General features: G+C 35.3%; 1 protein-coding gene and 1 long non-coding RNA gene across 4 annotated transcripts in view; one reads left to right on the plus strand and one right to left on the minus strand.

Annotated features, from left to right (window-relative positions):
- Positions 1 to 13,580, minus strand: part of ZNF469 (zinc finger protein 469) — a 687,769-nt gene that overhangs the window by 501,975 nt on the left and 172,214 nt on the right. For both annotated transcript variants that reach the window (XM_074286232.1, XM_074286231.1), the window contains exon 2: positions 397 to 496. The gene's annotated coding sequence lies outside the window, so the exon portion shown is untranslated. The remainder of the gene's footprint in view (positions 1 to 396; positions 497 to 13,580) is intronic.
- On the plus strand, positions 266 to 12,703 carry LOC141554398 (uncharacterized). Of its 2 annotated transcripts, none has more exons than XR_012485861.1 (3): positions 266 to 327; positions 10,224 to 10,335; positions 12,628 to 12,703. It is a non-coding gene; the product is annotated as an uncharacterized LOC141554398 (long non-coding RNA). The 2 variants fall into 2 exon arrangements; XR_012485862.1 differs by lacking the exon at positions 12,628 to 12,703 and adding an exon at positions 10,942 to 11,244.

Consider the following 13,580-nt stretch of genomic DNA (forward strand, 5'->3'; position numbering starts at 1 on the left):
GACTTGTATAGTTTCTTCCAAACCAAAATCCCACAGTCCCAAATCTGGTACTTTTTCCTACCTTGCCAGGACTTCATAGCTCTTGACTCTAAAAATCATTCAATAAATAGTTGGTTGATTGCTTGCTTGACTTTCTCCACTGTATCTCCAGCCTCCTTCTACCACCTTAGTCTAGCCTTTGCTCTCACATATTGATTCAATCATTTCTGGTAAAGCTCTCATAAGTTTCTTTTTCTCCATTGTCTACTTTTTTCCCTTTAATCTTCAGGTAAACCAACAGACCAAATCATGATACTCTAACAAAATCCAGTTTCAGGATTGCAAAAGGTGAGTCTGTCTTAACAAACATTGAATTTCATGGGGAATAATCCCTGGACCCCATAAAAGCTGCCATACCTTTCAGAGATCTCAGTTTTCTCGTGAGTCTTCAAAGGCAGTCACCATCACACACTTCTAGGATGGGAGCTGTCGCCATCAACATTAGTGCTTTTGTTTCCTAGAGAAAGTGATAAGTGCAGTTAAATCCTAGCCATCTGTGCCCTAGGGAAAAGCTACACATTCATCATTCCCTTCCTGAATTTGTACCTTTTTGGTAAACAACCAGGTCGAATATGCTAACTTTTCCAGAGGAGATATTGCTCAAGGGATCTATCTAAGCATCCCCCTCTAGCCTTCAATGAGTGGGACATTCTTTGTATGGATCTCTATCAGAGTCCTTAGAAGTCTCCATGAAGTAACCTTGGAAGATGGACACAACTCAAGCCCCATCTTCTGGGTATAGTCTTTACTGATCCTTCCCTCAATCCCAGCTTCTAAAATTTTCCTCTATTTGGTTGTTTTGTGCATGTATATCTTTAATCATTTTATGTTTATGCTATATACATTTTCATATGTACTTGTTATTCCTCCACTGATTCATAAGCTCTTTGAATATTATTTTATTTTTCAGACTTGAATCCCCAGAGTATATAGCCCAGTGCCTGGTACATAATTGTTCTTGTTGTTCAACTGCATCTGATTCTTCATAACTTCATATGTGGTTTTCTTGGCAAAAATACTGAAATGGTCTGCCATTTCCTTCTCCAGTTCATTTTACAGATAAGGAAACCGAGGCAAATAGGGCTGACTTCTCCAGTATCACACATCTAGGAAGTATCTAAGATTGAATTTGAACTCAGGCCTTTCTGATTCCAGGCCCATTCCCAGCTCATTTTACAGATAAGGTACTATAGAAACTGAGGTAAATAAGGCTAAGTGGCTTTGTCCAGACTTATACAGATAGTAAACACCTGAGGTCAAATTTGAATTTAGATCCTCCTGATTCGAAGCCCAGGACTCCCAGAGCCACCTGGCTGGCACATAGTCGATACAAATAAATAGTTTTATTTAATTGGTAAAGCTGCCTGTTGTCTTCAGAAATACCTGCTGAATCTCAAGTTAGCAGATTTGGGTTTGTTTCCTCCACTTTTGCAACTTTGGTCAAATCCAAATCTCTGAATGTCTATTTCACCCTTTTTAACATGAAAAGCTTGAACTAGGTGATTATTTAAATCCCCTATAGCTTTAAATCCAACAATTACACAACCATCTCATTATCTTTCATTCTTATTTTTTCACTTTTACTTGGGAATCTCCATCTACAAATTAAACAAAGTGGATCTAAAATTTCTCAACTAGTATTCATCCCAAGCACTTCCAATCCATCCTTCTGGGTTCAGTTAAGTATTAGAAGCAGTCCCCAAAGAGGAAGGATTGCTTATGAATTCAGGTTTGGAAGGATGCTAGTAATTATAATAGTAAGAACAGTGATACAACATATTTGTATGCAGAGTATCACCATTTGAGATGCCAGAGTGGACAGAAACTTGGCTTCAGAGATATGAAGACGTGGGTCCATTCTGCCTCTGACCCAGTAGGCTATATGACGCTAGAAAAGCCATTAGTCAATGCTTTAGGGGTTCTAGGCCAGTGATGCCAATTCAAATAGAATTGGGGGTCACTAATCTATATATAAAGAACTCTGAGTTACAGATCAACTTAATTTTTTTTATTATATATATATATATTTTTATAATATTATCCCTTGTATTCATTTTTCCAAATTACCCCCGCTCCCTCTATTCCCTCCCCCCGATGACAGGCAATCCCATACATTTTACATGTGTTACAATATAGTCTAAGTACAATACATGTGTGTGAATATCATTTTCTTGTTGCACAATAAACATTAGAATCCGAAGGTACATGCAACCTGGGCAGACAGATATTAGTGCTAACAATTTACATTCACTTCCCAGTGTTTCTTCTCTGGGTGTAGCTACCTCTGTCCATCATTGATCAACTGGAAGTGAGTTGGATCTTCTTTATGTTGAAGATATCCACTTCCATCAGAATACATCCTCATACAGTATTGTTGTTGAAGTGTACAGTGATCTTCTGGTTCTGCTCATTTCACTCAGCATCAGTTGCAGATCAACTTAATTTTAAATGAAATATTATTTTTGTTCTATTGCATTTTTATTTATTTCCTTTTAAAAGTTATTTATTTATTTGTTTGCTTATTTATTTATTTTTATTTTTGTTGAGGCAATTGGGGTTAAGTGACCTGCCCAGGGTCATGCAACTAGGATGCATTAAGTATCTGATGTCAGATTTTGAACTTAGGTCTTCCTGACTTCAAGGATGGTGCTCTATCCACCATACCAACTAGCTGCCCCTATTTATTTTCAAAAAAAAATTTCTCAATGAAATTTAATCTTGTTTCAGTCACATTTAAGAGAACTGTGAGCTTCATACAACCCTTGTATTTGATGTCTCTGCTCTGGAAAAACATCCCCTTCTCTCAGAGAGCTCTTTTTCTCCTGAGGTGATACAACATACACATATATAAGTAAATAAAGTGCACATAAAAAGTAACCCTCAAAAATAAAAAGCCAATATAAGATTTTATAAGATTATTGGGTTCTCAGGAGATTATTGTACAGGACAAAAACGAGATTATATGATGATCAAATTCTGATGCATGTGGCTCTTTCTAACAATGAGATGATTCAGAGCAGTTTTAATAATCTTGTAATGAAGAGAGCTATCTCAAAAGTGAGGACCCAAAGTGAGGACCATGAGAACTGAGTGTGGACCACAACATAGCATTCTCACTCTTTCTGTTGTTTGCTTGCATTTTGTTTTCTTTCTCAGTTTTTTCCCCTTCTTGATTCGATTTTTCTTGTGCAGCAAAATAAATGTATAAATATGTATACATATTTTGAATTTAACATATATTTTAACATATTTAACATGTATTGGATTACCTGCCATCTGGGAAGGAAGTAGGAGGGGAAGAAGGGAAAAATTTGGAACACAAGGTTTTGCAAGGGCCAGTGTTGAAAAATTACCCATGAATATGTTTTGTAAATAAATAGCTTTAGTTAAAAAAAAAAGAAAGATTATTGGGTTTTTGGCCAGGGACATGAAGTTTTGGGTGAAGGAAAATAAAAAGTAACAATTTCAAGACAGGACTTCTACTAGAACTTGAGGATATCAGAAAGGTCCTTATGCTAGAGGCAGCAATAGAACAGCCCAGATTTTGAGAAGCAGATTTAAGGAGGGCATTCTAGACATGGAGAAGTACTTGGGCAAAGACACAGGAGGTAGGAACCAGATGATAGTGTATGTGGATCATCTAGTAAGCCAATTTATTTGAATCAGAGAATGTAAGACTAGAAAGAGAGGGGAACCAAACTGTGGGAGGTAGCCTTATAAATGTTTTATTCCAAAGGGAATAAGGATCCAATGAAGATTTTTTGAGTGATGGTGGGAACATGGTCAGATATATTTTAGGAAGATGAATTTGGCAGCTGTGTGTAGGATGGATTTGTATGCATGGAAAATGCATACAAAATAAATGATTTCTCTGACTTACAAACATAAGTTGGATATACGACATTACTCTAGTCTTCAAGGATATAACAACTTAAGCCTTTTACTATTGACCACAAACTGCTGCTTTGTGAGTCTAAGATTCACCTAGTTGTTGAGAGGACTGAATGAGATAATGAATGTGAGGTGCATCCTAATTATCAACCTCATTTATAGTTTTAATTCCATTTGTCTTTCTGGTGCCTTTTGAGGTTTCTATCTTCATCAGTCAACTCTGACTTCATTACCCCTGGAGTCTCAAGGAGACAGTTGTACTGATTAGATCACTTCAGATAGCAGAAACTACTTCTCTATCGTTACCCATAAGGAATTGAGAATGTCCCATGAACAATATGGAAGCAGGCTAGAGACCTGCTCTCTGAGCTAAGGAAGGAAGACATGTGCATTCTGATTAATGCAGAGTCTTATCATGTCCTTAGTTATGTATCTTTTACACACATGAGTTCTTACAAATCCTAAACAAGACCATAACTTGTTTTTAAAAAAACAAACCATATTTTGCCTCTCATCAACTAAGGAGTAGTTGACAACAAAAGGGACCTCCTTTGATGCTTCATCATGGAATAAGGAAACTTGGTATTTCCAAAGGTTCTGCCAGTGACCATAATTGTTAGCACTTACATAGTGCTTTAAGGTTCAAGAGTGCTCCATACATTAAACATACACATGCATCTCAATAAACATGCATATATATTATATACTCACACATGTATATATTATACATGTTATTTATATATAAATATATTTAATTAAAAACTTTTATTGGAACCTCAAAACAATCTGGGAGGAAGATGCTATAACCTTCCCTATTTTGTAGATGATGAAACTAAGACAGACTGAAGTTCAATGACTTGCCCACAGCCAAACAGCTAGAATGAGACTGAGACAGGATTTGAACTGAGTTCCTTATTCCAAGTCTAATGATTCATTCTCTACACTACCTAGCTATCTGACTATAAGTCAGCTAGCAGTACGTTGACAACTAGGCGATGAATTTTTTGACCACGATAACCCATTAATATTGAAATATGTATGTGAGAATGTGTGTGTGTATACAAATACATGCACTAATATATGTATATGTATCCATTAAGTCTCTGTGTGTGTGTCTATGTATTTATCCATATGAATCCATTAAATATTGAACTAGATTGTGTGTGTATCCATGTGTATATACATATATATATTCATTAAGTAACAAAAATATATGTATGTATATCTCTACCCAATAAAAATTGAACTATTCAAAACTCCTTACATAATTTTAATATATTAAAAATTCAAACAGCATTAATGCTTTGGGTTTACCTTTTGTATAGCTGTAAGCATGCCTGAAAACCAGGCTTTGGAAGAATAATATGGAAGATAATATAATGGCTGGAATTAGGGTGGAGATGAAACAAACTATAGTGGAGTGCTGCTCCCATTACTGGATGGAAACTAGAGGATCATGTATCAGGTTAGGGAATTAGATGGGATTCCTACTCAGACACAGGTTGAGCTGGACAGGCTCTGAGTTCCCTTTTAACTGAGAGTCTATAATTATGTAAACTAACTCCCTTTGACTTAAGCTAGATCTGTGAACTTATTCCCTTTTATCAAGAGAAACTAAATTCCTCTGAAGGAATGTTTAAGGGAGTGGAGTGCGGTTGATCAGTAGAATCCTTGATCCATTTAATGAATTCCTTGATCAACAGGATGAAATGATAGAGTACGGACTTGTAGAGGGCTAGATGTAGGCATGCCCATTGGCATTTTGCTGATAGCTCACAAGAATTCAAGATATTATTTTTCTGAGTGTTAGAAGAGCTACCCTGCTCTAGTCTATAGATACAAACGTATTCTTGTGTTTTTTCTCTTTTCTCCTTCACTCTTCCATTTCCTCCATCCTTTCCCATCTCTCCCTCATCTCCCATTCTCATTCTCCTTCTTCTCTTCCTCCCAGTAGAATAGCTAAAGTATTGTATCTACTTACTATATCAAAACCAGCAGATGAGCCTTAACCTGCAGTGTGTTAAGAAACTCACATATTCTCCCTGAATCTCAGTGTAAATGAGGATACAAACATTCATAGCACTTGCCTCACTAGGTTAATGTAAAGATCAAATGAGATCATAGATATAGAACTTTGTCCAGTTAGAAATACTATCTAAATATCAGTTATAATTATTATTTCTGGCTTGCTTTACTCCTCCTCATCACTATGAAGTGATTTCCAAAGACTGAGCTGTTAACTGCTAGTGTCTCAAGACAGTACTCACATGGGATTTTTATAGTATCAGGTAAACAAACAATCTTTGAAAGGCTAATATAAGAAGTTCTGAAAGTGCAAATAAATGTATCACACTCCCATCTTCTCCCAAGTCCAGGTTAGTCTAATTTCCTAACAATAACCTAAAAGGAAGAGAAAAATATGTTTTTATTTCAGTGAAAAATTGATATACTTTATAGTTTCTCTTCACTCTGATTGAGAATAGAACCATTTAAAAAACCATTGTATTATATACTATAGTAAATGACCATAGTAAATCTAGAATTTGATAAACCCAAAGATCCAAGTTTTGGGGACAAGCACTTGCTGTTTGACAAAAATTTTTGAAAATCTGGAAAGCAGAAACTAGGTATAATACAACATCAAACACTGTATACCAAGTAATGGGTACATGATTTAGACATAAAAGGTGATGTCATAAAGAAATTAGGCAAACATGGGATAGTTTGCCTGTTAGGTCTTTGGATAAGGTAAGAATTTATGAACAAACAAAAGATAGAGAAAATCATAAAATATGAATTGGGATGATTTTGGTTGTTTTAAATTTAAAAGGTTTTGCACAAACAAAATCAATGTAGCCAAAAATGAAAAAGAAAGTAGAATTCTACAGGAAAAAAATTACAGCAAATATCTCTGCCAAAGGCCTCATTTCTTAATATATAGAGAAATAAATTAAATTTATAAGAATGCAAGTAATTAGCCAATTGATAAATGGTGAAAGAATATGGACAGGGAGTTTTCATATAAACTACATATAGTTACACAAAAAAATATTCTAACTCACTATTGATTAAAGAAATACAAATTAAAACAACTCTGAGGTACCACCTCACATCTATCAAGCTGACAGAAAAGGAAAATGCTAAATGTTGGAGGGGATAAGGGAAAACAGGAATATTAATGGTAGAATTGTGAACTGATCCAACCATTCTGGAGAAAAATTTGCAACTATTCCCAAAAGGCTATTCATACCCTTTGGGCCCCCAATTCCATGATTAGGTCTATATCTCTCTTTTTTTTTTCATTTTATTTATAAATTTTTTGACAGTATATATGCATGAGTAATTTTTTTATAACATTATCCCTTGTATTAATTTTTCCACATTATTCCCTCCCTCCCTCTACTCCCTCCCCTTGATGACAGGCAATCCCATACATTTTACATGTGTTACAATATAACCTAGATACAATATATGTGTGTAAATACCATTTTCTTGTTGCACATTAAGTATTAGATTCCGAAGATATAAGTAACCTGAGTAGATAGACAGTAGTGCTAACAATTTACATTCGCTTCCCAGTGTTCCTTCTCTGGGTGTAGTTGTTTCTGTCCATCATTGATCAACTAGAAGTGAGTTGGATCTTCTTTATGTTGAATATTTCCACTTCCATCAGAATACATCCTCATACAGTATTGAAGTGTACAGCGATCTTCTGGTTCTGCTCATTTCACTCAGCATCAGTTGATGTAAGTCTCTTCAAGCCTCTCTGTATTCCTCCTGCTGGTCATTTCTTACAGAGCAATAATATTCCATAACCTTCATATACCATAATTTACCCAACCATTCTCCAATTGATGGACATCCATTCAACTTCCAGTATCTAGCCACTATGAAAAGAGCTGCCACAAACATTTTGGCACATACAGGTCCCTTTCCCCTCCTCAGTATTTCTTTGGGATATAAGCCCAACAGCAGCAATGGATCAAAGGGTATGCACAACTTGATAACTTTTTGGGCATAATTCCAGATTGCTCTCCAGAATAGTTGGATTCTTTCACAGGACTAGGTCTATATCTCAAATAGATTTTTAAAAACGAAAAGGATCTATATGTACACAAATAATTATAGCAATTCTTTTTCTAGTGGACAAAAATTGGAAACTGAGGGGATGCCCATGGAAAATGACTGAAAAAGTTGTGGTATATGATGGTGATGGAATTCTACTATGTTGTAAAAAATGACAAACAGGATGGTTTTAAAAAAACCTGGAAAGACTAACCTGATGCTGAATGAAGTGAGCAGAACTAGGAGAACATTGAACATAGTAACAGCAACATTGTATGAAGAGTCAGTTGTAAAGAGATTTAACTATTTTCAGTGTTACAATGATTCAAGACAATTTTGAAGGACTCCTCATGATGAAAAATTTTATTTACCTCAAGAGAAGAAACTGATGGAATATGAATGCATATTGAAGCATACTTTTATTTCATTTTATTTTTCTTGGGTGTTTTAGCCTGCATTTTCTTTCACAACATGACCAAATGGAAATCCATTTTGAATGACTGAACATGGACTATATCAAATAGCTTATATCAAATTGCTTACTCTCTCGGGGGATGACAGGGGGAAGAGAGAGGGGAGAATTTGGAACTCAAAATTGTTTTTTAAAATGAATGTTAAAATTTGATTTTACATGTAATTGGGGGAAAATGAACTTACTCAAAAATTATTGCACCATATTTTAGTGGAAAGAACATTTAGATTTGGCATTAGAGATCCTGAATTCAAATGCCAAATATGATGCTTAATGTGTAAAGCATAAGACCTCCATGATCTCAGTTTCTTCATGTGTAAAATGAGACACTTGGATGAGATGATTTCTAACATCAAATCTCTGATCCTAAGTGCAATAATAAATAGTTTTTGTCAGATTTTAGAATCTGGATATTCATCTACTTCTGAGACTACCTAAATGTAATATTGACTAACCTATCTTTCCAATATTTTTTCCTTAAAATTGTCAAGACTTGTAAAACTAAAATTGAGACTTAAAAGGAATTAACTAAATCATTCAGGTTATAAAGTCTGAAGCTGGTGGCATCATAGGATCTAGAACAGAAGAGACTGATTGTTGTTCAGTCATTTTAGTCATGTCTCACCCTTTGTGGTCCTGCTTGTGGTTTTCCTGGTAAAGATACTGGTGTAGCTTGCTGTTTCCTTGTCCAATTTATTTTACAGATGAGAAACTAAGGCAAACTGAATCAAGTGATTTGTCCAGGGTCTCATGGCTAGCAAGTGTCTGAGGTCAGATTTGAATTTGGGAAGATGAATCTTTCTGACTCCAGGTTTTGGTATTCTAATGTGCCACCTAAGATTTATCTAGCCTGACCTTTTCGTTTTATTTATGATAAAATGGAGGCTCAGAAAATAAGTGTGACTTTTCAGATCATGTACTGAGTAAGAAGCAAAGCTAAAAACCAAACCATGTCCACTGACTTCAACCTCATGTTCTTGCTCCTGCTAACCCAAATTTCTACCCTATAATTTGTTTTAAAATGGTTTCTTAAAGCAATTTGGGCTCAATTATGTAGAATAATAATCTATTCACCAAATTTTTAAAAATCTCCTTTGCCATGGAAGCCTGTGATAAAGTTCATCTATGCACAAATATAAACAATTATTAGGGATTGGAAGTCAGATACCATCTTACCTTGAAATCTCTGTTTCTGTGTAAGTTTGAAGGCAACCAATCCTACCTAATTATAAGTACTAGTACAATGAATGTATGTACTATATTCATTCAATACTCATTATCTAGTATAGAATTGGAATTTTTTTTAGGTTCCTCTTTTCTTTTCCAGATCATCAAATTTACCAAATTCCTTTCCCCCCAGATGCATACACTTTCTTGGAGCCTATGGATCAATCTGATTTGTTTTTTTGGTTTTTTGTTTTGTTTTGTTTTGGTTTTTTTTTTGTTTTGTTTTTTTTTTTTTTTTTTTGCTTTATTTGCTCCAGTTCCATTGTCCATCTTTCCCATGATCCATTTATAAGTACAACTCATTATTCTCTTCTTTCTGTACCTTGACTTTGAGTCAATGCACCAAATTCCAATCTTGTTTCTCTTTATAAAAAGGATCAAAGGGATTTTCCCTCCAAAGCCTCTAGCACTTAATTCATGCTGAATAAAACTTCAAAATTCTCCAATTCTGGTGACAGGTTAATCACATATACCTTCTATTTTGCTCATGTTATGTTTTGGACTGACTCTTGTGTTTCCTTTGCTTCAGCATATTTTAAAAGAGAATTCTAGAGTCATTCCAAGGTCCTTGATTCCAGACTTCAGGATTGTCATATCACAACTCAGTACATTAAAGGAAATGTGAAAGAAATGGTTAGAAGGTGGGTGTTCTATTTTTTTTTTACAATGTTTGTAGATAGTTATAATTTTTAAAAAAATCTATCCTTCACCCAAAATGGTAGAGATGGGGAACTCTGTGCCTAGAATCACATTTTAGGGTACAGAGCACTGCTCACCTCCTCTGTAGCTTTGTTCCATCTCATTACCCCTTGCTAAAAACAATCTTGCCAAGTCCCCAGGGGGCCCTAGAAACCCTAAAATAAGCAGGAAAATAACCAGGTGGTCATGAGACACTGAATTTCTTTCAGGAAACTTCTCCATTGTGGTTTGAGGTTATGTATTTTGATAGGATGTTCCTCTATTACCATTTATTTTCTTAAAAATAATAAGTTCCTTTGGATTTTTGTGGCAAAGGGCTTCCAGTAACTTGGAGCATGTAATCTGGCTGGTGGAGTGGTTGTCCACATTTGGTAAGGACACCTCACTTAAGAAGGGCTCGTAACATTAAAATAATATATGGTGGGCCTTTGCTCCCTCAATAATGCCTTTTAATGTACTCAACTTATTTTTACATTATAAATAAAAGAATTGGAACATCCTTCAGTTTCCTTTGGACATTACTCTCATCATCCTCTCCAACTTCCTAGACACTTGGACTCTGGGCTGCCAATACCAAAACGGGAATTCCAACTCACTGTAATAGGCAAAATACTCTATGTTCCATGTACTGCTGCACTGAATGATGGATCCAGTTTTCAGGAGGATACTGGAAAGCTGCAGACTTTTCAAAGCAAAACAACAACAAAACAGCTCTCACTCTCCTGAAATGCTTCACTATTCAAAAGAATCTTGAACTTCAAGGTGAAGTCTGGTTGGGAACAGAGGCTACAGCTGCTCTCCCACTCCCAAATACTTGAATAAGATTCATAATCCCACAAAGAAAATCAGAATCACAGATTTGGAGTTGGAAAATTAGAATCGGAAAAGTCATCAGTGAAAATCTACTCTATCTGTACCCCAAGAAGAATCCAGATACTGAATATTTGGTCATCTAGAATCTGCTTGAAGACCTTCAGTGAGAAAGAATCTACTACATCCTCAGGCAGCCCATTGCATTTTTGGACAGATTTAATTGTTCGGAAATTGGAGTTTTGTTTTATTTTCCTGACAACAAGCCCAAATTTTTTCCTTTTACAACTTCCACCCATTACTCCTGGTTCTTCTGGGGCCAAAGAGAACAAGTCCAATCTGTCTTCCACCATTTGACAGCCCTTCAAATTCTTGGACATAGCCAACATGTCTCCCCTGAGACTCTCCAAGTTAAACACTTCCCTCTCTTCCTTGGTTCTTTTAGCCAATCCTTATATGATATAGATTTAATGTCCGTCAGTATCTTGGTTTCTCTGGATGCTCTCCAGCTTATCAAAGGCTTATCACAAACACTTAGACCAACGAACAATATTGGAGAGGAGATCTGACTGAAGGATCATCATGCTCAGGCATTATATCATCACCTCATTCCTAAAACCTTTGCCTTTTCTAATTCAGACGAAGATTATATCAGTTATTTTGCCTTTCACATGATATCACTGAATCAGATTGAACTTGAATTTAATGCTCCCTGACCTTATATCCTCATGTAGCTTTTTCAGACAAATTGCTATTTATTGGTTTACCTATTCTATATCTTTTGACTATGTTATAGCCATTCAAAATTATACTTTAGCCATGGATATCACACATGTTTGCACATGTTTAACCTATATTGGTTTACTTACTATCTAGGAGAGTGGGGAGAGAGGAAGGAGGAAGAAAAATTTGGAACACAAGGCTTTTTTCCCCCCCAAGGGTGCATGTATTTTGAAAAATAAAAAGCTAGTACTGTTATTTTTTAAAAAGACAAATTGTGTTAGGTTTCCAGATTATCTCAAAAAATAAAAGATTACTAAGTAAAATATTTGTTGAGAAATTGAGAAGCAGGATTAGAATAGAGCTCTGGGAGACACTCATCATTAGTGGTCATGATCTCAATGAATATCCAGCAAAGAAGAATGAGAATTAGGCATAAGACAGGTAGGAAGAAAACCAGGAGAGAGCAATGACATTAAACCCCAGAGAGAGAAGAGAGGATCCTGGTAAAGAAGTTGATCAGTAATGTCAAAGACTGAAAAGTGATCAAGAAAACTAAGAATTGAGAAAAGAAACATTAGATTTCTCTCTCATTGTAGCAACTTTGAATAGTTATCTAATTTGGTGCTTGCACATATGTAGGCTTTCCTCTCTCTCTCTCTCTCTCTCCAATTATTTTTGATTCAAATCTCTTTTAATTACAGGCATACCTTGGAGATGTTATGGGTTTGATTCCAGCACCACCACCACAACAAAGCAAATATTGTAATAAAACAAGTCACATGATTTTTTTGTTTCCCTGAGCATATAGAAGTTATATTTATGCTATCTTGTAGTCTATTAAATGTGTCGTAATCTTCTGTTTAAAACTCCCCCACTGTACCTACTTAATTAAGTAGCAGTTCTCTGCCCTCCCAAAGCTTATGTCATAATCTTTTGTAAGACACAAAGGGCAGCATAATATCACAGCTGTAATAGTACAGATAGAGTTTATAGCTCTATAGAGTTGGAAAGACCTGGATTTAAAAAAAATAGCTTTTTATTTTCAAAATACATGCAAAGATATTTTCAACATTCACACTTGAAAAACCCTGTGTTCCAAGTTTTCTCCCTTTCTCCTCCCTCTTTCCCCCCAATATGTTAAACATGTGCAATTCTTTTATACATATTTCCACATTTATCATGCTGCACAAGAAAAATCAGAACAAAAAGGAAAAAATGAAAAAAAAAAGCAATCAAGTAACCAAAAAAAGGTGAAAATACTATGTTTCTATCCACATTCAGTTGGCTCTCTCCATCACAAGACTATTGGAATTGCCCTGAATCACCACATTGTTGAAAAGAGCCAAGTCTATCAGAGCAGATCACATATTCTTGTTATTGTGTACAATGTTTTCTTAATTCTCCTTATTTCACTCAGCATCAGTTCATGAAAGTTTTTCCAGGCTTTTTTGAAATCAGCCTACTTATCAATTCTTTTTCGTTTGTTTGTTTTTTTTTAATTTTGACAATAACTTTTTTCCAAAATACTTACTAAGATAGTTTTCAACATTTACCCTTGCAAATCTTGTGTTCCAAGTTTTTCTCCCTTTCTTTCCCCTATCCCTCTTCCCTTAGACAGCAAGTAATCCAATATAGGTTAAGCATGTGCAATTCT

Source organism: Sminthopsis crassicaudata, chromosome 2, assembly GCF_048593235.1.
Source record: "Sminthopsis crassicaudata isolate SCR6 chromosome 2, ASM4859323v1, whole genome shotgun sequence".
Lineage (NCBI taxonomy): Eukaryota > Metazoa > Chordata > Mammalia > Dasyuromorphia > Dasyuridae > Sminthopsis > Sminthopsis crassicaudata.